The following is a 7,774-nucleotide window of genomic DNA, read 5'->3' as shown; positions in this document are numbered from 1 at the left end:
CCTCTTGTCAACTTTTGCAAACTTGGATAGTTCCCTGAAAGAAAAAAGTACCATTATGGGTACAGATTTGGTGGGAGCGAGGTGGATGGAGGAATGGTAATAGAGAATACATGTACATGGTAAAAAAAAAAGGAAACAATTAAAAGAGACAAAGTGTTTGCTATAATAACAAACACAGGGGCTCCTAGGTGGCTCAGTCGGTTGGGCATCCGACTTCAGCTTGGGTCATGATCTCACAGTCTGTGAGTTCGGCCCGTGTTGGGCTCTGCGCTGACAGCTCAGAGCCTGCAGCCTGCTTTGGATTCTTTGTCTCCCTCTCTCTGACCCTCCCCCGCTCATGCTCTGCCACTCTCTGTCTCAAAAATAAATAAATATTTTAAAAAATGACAAACATAGGCATCTGAATTTAAGATTACTAGGGGAGAAGTTGGCACTGTGTTTTCTATGATTGTTTAATTTATAGTGTGCATTTTGTGAACTCATTTATTTGGCACATCATAGATGCCATTGTGCATGGGTCCTATTACACACACCCAGGCTATGAAAACTGCACTATTTTATTTTATTTTTAAAATTTTTAAATGTTTACTTTTTTTTCTTTTCTTTTTTCTTTTCTTTCTTTCTTTCTTTTTTTTTTTTTTTTTTTTTTTTTTTTTGCTGCAGAAAGCTTTATTGTTTTCATTTGGTCCACCGCTTGGGAAAGGGCTCCACGTGGTTAAAAAGCTGCCTAGTGGCTGCAAGGAGAGACTCAGGCACAAGCCCTGGCACCTGGTGGATGTCAGAGGGACCCTCTCAAAGGCTGCTGGGCTCCAGAGACTTCTAGCCGTGCTTGAGAGTGAGCCTTTGGAAGAGAGACTCGCCCAGCCCAGCCTGGGGACCGGACGACCTGCAGAGATTAGTTAGGTGGTCGCCCATCTTCTTAATGAGTTTCACTTCCTCATCTAGAACGTGATCCTCCAGGAAGTCACAGAGATGGGGGTTTGCGCGGGCAGAGCCCAGGGCATGCAGATCCAGAAGGGCCTGCTTCAAGTTCTTCTCCAGAAGCAGGGCGGCTTCCCTGGCGTCCAAGGATTTACCCCACTCATCGTGGGACGGCGTCTACACTTCCCGGAAGAGGCCATGGCCTCCGCACTGGTTTTGCATCTTCAAGAGACGCTCGGCGCCCTCCCACTTCTTCTCAGCCACCCCGCGGGAGAAATGGCCCACGCCCTCCAGGACCACGTCGTCCCGGTCGGAATAGAAGCCCCGTGAGAGGTAGGTGTAGGAGGCCCGCAGGTGCATGTTGACGGTGGCTTCCACCTCTGTGGAGTACTTCTGACTAATTTGGGCGCTCGGGGTTGATTGGTAATGAGGAGCTAAATTCAAAATCGCGTGTTGGCTGGTCCCGGAGGCAGAGGGTGGCAAGAAGATGGCTCCGAAGGTTGCGACTGGAAAAAAGGTTGAGGGTGGTCGGAGGCCGGTAGAATGGGCGTCCCTGGGTCTGTTCCGTCCAAACGCTGTTGAAGCAAGAGACAGATCCGAAGGACTGCGGGGCGCACTCAGTGTTTACTTATTTTTGAGAGAGAGCAGGGGAGGGGCAGAGAGAGAGGGAGACACAGAATCTGAAGCCGGCTCCAGGCTCCGAACTGTCAGCACCGAGCCCCTCATGTGGGGCTCGAACTCATGAACTGTGAGATCATGACCTGAGCCGAAGTTGCTGCTCAACCAAGTGAGCCACCCAGGTGCCCCACACTATTTTAAAATAGTTGCTTTCTGTCTACATTTGGATACTTATGCCCTCAAGTAGCCCACTAAATCAGTCAGCGCTAATTAATAATCAACCCATGTACTTGGTATCAAGTTTTATTTGATTATGAGGGTCTTAATAAAAATTTCAAGCAAATAGAAGATTTGGGGGTAATTTGTATTTCATTGGGGAAGAGCCTTCCTGTACTTTTAGGGGATCCTGTAACTGGGGCACAGGGGTGCAAGAGCACCAGGCTCTGGGGGTCCCAAGCGGACCAGGAGCCACCACCGGCCACTGACAAATCCCAAGGCAGGAAGAGGAGCAGTAGTGAAATAAGACAGGAAATTTATTTCAGTGACGTCACCAGTCAGAAGACAGGGGACTAAGCCTCTCAAAGACTGTCTTCACAGTGCGGAAAATACTTTTACCTTTATATAAGGAAAACATGAGACAAAGGTCAGTGGGTACATGCAGATGGGCAGTAAAGGTCATTATCTTGGGGTCAATCAAGCAGGGTCTTGCTGGCTCAGGGCAGTTGTTATTGCTTGAAGGGTAATTATGTTCCTGTCAGAGGATGCTTTGCCTCCTGGGTTTTTTTGTCTAAGAGATAAACAAAGGAGAATTTAAATCAGTTAGGAAGTACAGACCAAGGTCAAAATGGAGGTGACTAAAGTCCCTTTTCAACCCCAGTGACTCTCCATTATAATCCCAGCGCCTTAGAACAGTACGTTGCACGCAATAAGTGCTTTATAAATGTTGATTCACTGATTGGTTATAAAAAGTGCTGAACTGCCCAAACTTTCTGGCTCTGACTTCAACTTAGAAATGCTTTTCCTGCAGAAGAAAAGCTTAGAACAGTCTTTACACGTGCCACAGAGCAACCAATCATGGAGACTGCTCACCTGCCATTGTATGTATTTCAAAATTTCAACAAATATAGTGCTTTGGAAAGATCCACTAGTGCATGATTTGTACATTCATATTGTTAGGTCTGTCCTGGGTTTTAGTTTAAATTACTTTGTGTTGAGTTCGGTTCAAACAATTATTTTTGTGAACCCGTGCTGCACCAGGGTATAATGATGAGTATGACAGTTTCTTCCTTTAACTTATTCAAGATGATGGCTTCCTCTGTATTATGAATATGGCAAACCAAATCTGTGGTGTCTAAATGGGGTATCTCTTCATAGGAGGGGAGCCACCAAATGTGGGGCAACAATCAGATCAGGTGGAAGCCAATGGTGTGGGAGATGAAAGAATTCACCTGAGGCAGAACAAAGGAGACAAAAATGTATTGAATACACCACAAGGGAGTGGTGGGTACGAGAGCAGAAGAGTGGCTGTCTGCAAAGACACAGTGGGTGGGGGCTGCTTTTAAAGGGGGAAAAAGAGGAGGTTTGGCAACGTATAGAATCTTACCTTTTTTGGTAACTGTGCCTAGTCATAAGGAGCCCATTGGTCAGTTAGGGCCTAAGGACATTTTGAGGTGGGTCACCTGATGGGCCTGTCTGTATCAACCAGGTGGTCACTGTGGCCTTTTCCACATTCCATTGCTCAAGCTTGTTTGCCTGAAGGTGGTCTCCGCAAAATCTGTTTAATCTCTTTCCATTATAATATTGTTTGGGTTGGAAATTCTGCCTTGCAAAATTCTTACTTTAGATTTAAAAAGTTAAAAATCCTCTCTCATGTGTCTTTGCTGACAACACATAATCTTCCTAGCAGGCCTTCTGGAACTGGGTAAAGTGATTTGACAATGAGGGAAGCCATTGCTTCAGAGGGCAGAAGCCAGGGGCTGAGCTGCGTGGCGGCTGGTGGTAGGCAATAGCAGGAAGCGATTGCTCTAACCCCACCACTATTTGTTACAAAGGCATTTTTCTGACTGAAAGTGTTTTCCTGGAAGAATTTTCCTAACTAGGGAGTGGTATTGAGGGCTCTCCCATCAATGGATAACTAACTGAAATGTGTTTGCTAGGGCAGCCATCACCTTCTTTCTTTTTTTTTTTTTTTTAATTAAAAAAATTTTTTTTTTTGTTTTTTACATGTATTTATTGTTTAGAGACAGAGAGACAGAGCATTGGTCGGGGAGGGATAGAGAGAGGGAGACAGAATCCGAAGCAGGCTCCAGGCTGTGAGCTGTCAGCACAGAGCCCGACACGGGGCTCGAACTCACAAACCGTGAGATCATGACCTGAGCCAAAGTCAGACGCTTAACTGACTGAGTCACCCAGACACCCCCATCATCTTCTTTCTAGTCCAGTGTGCACCAGTACCTTTCCACTCACCATCTCATTCTCCTTGTACTTTATCTATCTGGCTTCCCCTGGCTCAATTCAGGGCCTTGCAATATAATGCCTAGAGGTTCAGTTTTGTCACTGTAGCATCAAATGAGCCTAGAGGTTATTTGGTTTTAATTATCATTCATTAAAACAATCAATGTAGAGGATTTAGTCATTCAAATGGTTAATGGTGGGACATTTAGGTAATTACAACTCTTGAATGTTCTCTCTTCTGCTAATTGTTTTTATTGAACCAGATTTGTGTCTAGGTCTTGAAAAGAAGTGGTTGAAGCCTGTAACACAGGCCAACATTTTGGGGGGAAGTGGAAGAGGGAGGTCTTCTGGGTCCTAAGCCCCGCTTCAGTCTCTTCATATTCCAAAGAATAGATGTACAGTAAATAATCCTCTGAGGCTCAGAGAAAAGACCCAAGTCAGATTCTGTCTATATTTGGATACCTGTGCCCCCAAATAGCCCCCTAAATTACTGAGCACTAATTAATAATTAATCCATGTACCAGTTTCATGTTTCTTTTGATAAATGGCCTTAGCTTATACGAGGCTCTCCCTTTCTCAAATACTCATCTCCTTCTTTTCTAGTAACCCGTATTTTACCCTCTCCTCACAGGCTGATATCAGAACTATTCACTGATTCAAATTCATTCACTCTTTAGTCATTCATGCAAATTTATTATTTCAACCAACCAATCATCTGCTAGGTCTTCTAGATAGTCCTGGAGATTATAACTGTGAGAAATTGATTTTTTAAAATTTTTTTAAATTTTTAAGTTTTTTTTTTTTAATTTTCTTTTTTTGAACGTTTATTTATTTCTGGGACAGAGAGAGACAGAGCATGAACGGGGGAGGGGCAGAGAGAGAGGGAGACACAGAATCGGAAACAGGCTCCAGGCTCTGAGCCATCAGCCCAGAGCCTGACGCGGGGCTCGAACTCACGGACCGCGAGATCGTGACCTGGCTGAAGTCGGACGCTTAACCGACTGCGCCACCCAGGCGCCCCAAATTTTTAAGTTTTTTAATTTTTTTATTTTTCAAGAGAATATTAAATCGTTTATTGATTACACATGATAATGGACGATACACAAGCTTTAATCCCATCTATAATTTTATCTGATATCATAATTCAATTTAGATATATTGCATAGGATGTGCCAACAATCATATTAATAACCAAATAAACTCCAGGACTTTGCTTGGGTGACCCTTTTAACGGTGAACTCCAGGTCACAACACATTAACTGTCAGTTCAACCACACCAATGTTTGTGGAGACAACGGCTTCTGTGCCCAAGCAGGTTGCAAATAAACTTCAAATGGAACCTGGCATCACCCTGATGGAATTCTAACTTCACACTGTTGGGGTAGTTTACCAAGATGGCTTCAGAGTAGACTAACTTTACACAGCACATTTAAAAAAAGACACATTTATTCAGCGTCATGATCAGACTATTACATTTAGCAATCAACAGCATGGGTGCAAAAAAAAATCTACATTAAAACCCTTTGTTGGAATGCTTTACACTTTCCACAGAACAGAAACTAAAATAACCTGTTATACAATTAGTCACAAATACAGTCCTCGAGTTTTTTGTCCATACACATGAGTATTGTCTAAAACATGTCTTCTTTGTAGCAGCTAGGCCCTGCCACCACTGTGCTTGGCTGAGTTCACAAATCTGTTGTAACCTGTAGCTTCCCTGTCACTTCTCTGGCTCTCCTCTCCTGCTAAGCTTTGTTTCCTGGCAGTAATTAAAACCTTCTGCCACCACCATAGCTACTGCTGCTGCTGGAACCGCCATAGCCACCTTGGTTTCGTGGTTTGGCAAAGTATTGGCCTCCACCACCATAGGGGCCAGAGCTTCTGCCTCCAAAGTTTCCTCCTTTCATGGGTCCAAAATTTGAAGATTGATTGTTGTAATTGCCAAAATCATTATAGCTTCCACCACCTCCAAAGTTGCTTCCATCGTTACCAAATCCGTTAGAGCCATCCCCACTGCCATCATATCCACCACCACCTCGACCGCCGCCAAAGCCACCTCGCCCACTGAAGTTTCCTCCACGGCCAAAGTTGTCATTCCCACCAAAACCACCTCCACGACCACCACCGAAGTTCCCAGAACCACTTCGACCTCTTTGGCTGGAAGAAGCACTAGCCATCTCTTGCTTAGATAAAGCTTTCCTTACTTCACAGTTGTGTCCGTTCACAGTATGGTATTTTTGAATGACAATCTTGTCTACAGAGTCATGGTCATCAAAGGTCACAAAAGCAAAGCCTCTCTTTTTGCCACTGCTTCGGTCAGTCATGATTTCAATCACTTCAGTTTTCCCATACTGTTCAAAATAATCTCTTAGATGATGTTCTTCAGTGTCTTCTTTAATGCCACCGACAAAAATCTTTTTCACAGTTAAGTGGGCACCAGGTCTTTGAGAATCTTCTCTCGAGACAGCCCTCTTTGGTTCCACAACTGTTCCATCCACCTTGTGTGGCCTTGCATTCATGGCTGCATCCACGTCTTCCACAGTGGCATAGGTGACAAACCCAAAGCCTCTGGAGCGCTTGGTGTTTGGATCTCTCATTACCACACAGTCCTGAAGTGTTCCCCATTGCTCAAAATGGCTCCTCAGACTCTCATCGGTTGTTTCAAAGCTCAAACCTCCAATGAAAAGCTTCCGCAGCTGTTCAGGCTCTTTGGGAGACTCTGACTTAGACATGACGGCGGTGGGAGGGGAGACTTTCACGATGCTTACTCGGCGGCGTCCATGGGCAGAAAGCGAAATTGATTTTTTTTAAACTTGTTTCCTGACACCACCAATGCTTTTATTTATTGTTAAAAATTCTTGATGACACTGGTGTTTGAGTTATTATGGTTTGAATATTACCTGGTCTTTGTCTACAGTTACCAAAGTAAAATAGTAACTATGCCCTAATAAAATCCTTAAAAGTACTAAATGATAAGTGTAATGCCCCCGATTTTGAATCTGAGAGACCACCAAGGAGCCGATACCGATGCAAACGCACGAAGGTTTATTTGCAGGCTGGAGCTTGGGCCCAAGTATACCCTACACGGCAGAGCAGGGACTTGGACCCCTAGGTTAAGAAGCGTAGCAGTTTTATAGGGGCCAGTGGCCAATGAGATTGTAACACACACAGAAAGTTGCATAGTCATGTCAGTCCACACGCAGGTGGCCAGTTGAATTACAATTTACCCTATAGTAACTGTTTCAACTAGCCTATCACTCTGGTCAGAATTGGCGTGCAAGTTTGGCGGGCAAAAGGCGGGGTTTACATTCTTTGGCGGTTAGGGGTTCCACATTCCTATTTGAGCTGGTTTCCAGTGAGGGTGTGCTCAGCAGCTTGACTAGGGTGGGAGAGTGTCTTAAGCAATAAGTAGGTCATGTGGGGGTTATACATGATATGGTGGGTGTAGTACAAAATGGAGTTAGTCTTGCTCTGCTTGTCCAGGGGTAGGGGATTTTTGTTAAATTCCTTGGGTCCCACATTAAGGGGTGCCTGAGCCGCTCAGTTGCTCGATTGTCCGATCCTTGATTTTGGCTCAGGTCATGATCCCAGGGTTGTGGGATCAAACCCCTTGTCGGCCTCTGTGCTGAGCATGGAGCTTGCTTAAGATTCTTTCTCTCTCTCCCTCTGCCCCTTTCACTGGCTTGCACACACACTCTCTCTTAAAAAAACAAAAAAAAGTACTAAATGATAATAGCTGAGATTAGAAGAGAAATTAAATATGAAATATGGCTAAGATACT

The 7,774-nt window shown here is 44.5% G+C and overlaps 2 pseudogenes; both read right to left on the bottom strand.

Annotated features, from left to right (window-relative positions):
* Window positions 1-651: 651 nt before the first annotated feature.
* On the bottom strand, window positions 652-2,635 carry LOC112855728 (ferritin light chain pseudogene; annotated as a pseudogene).
* A 2,416-nt stretch (window positions 2,636-5,051) lies between these two features.
* LOC112855729 (heterogeneous nuclear ribonucleoprotein A1-like) lies at window positions 5,052-6,780 on the bottom strand (annotated as a pseudogene).
* Window positions 6,781-7,774: the final 994 nt, after the last annotated feature.

The sequence above is a fragment of the Puma concolor genome, chromosome B3 (assembly GCF_028749965.1).
Source record: "Puma concolor isolate L17-30 chromosome B3, mPumCon1.1.hap2, whole genome shotgun sequence".
Classification (NCBI taxonomy): domain Eukaryota; kingdom Metazoa; phylum Chordata; class Mammalia; order Carnivora; family Felidae; genus Puma; species Puma concolor.
The sequence above is the reverse complement of the archived record's forward strand: the minus strand, read 5'-3'. Positions and strand labels throughout refer to the sequence as shown.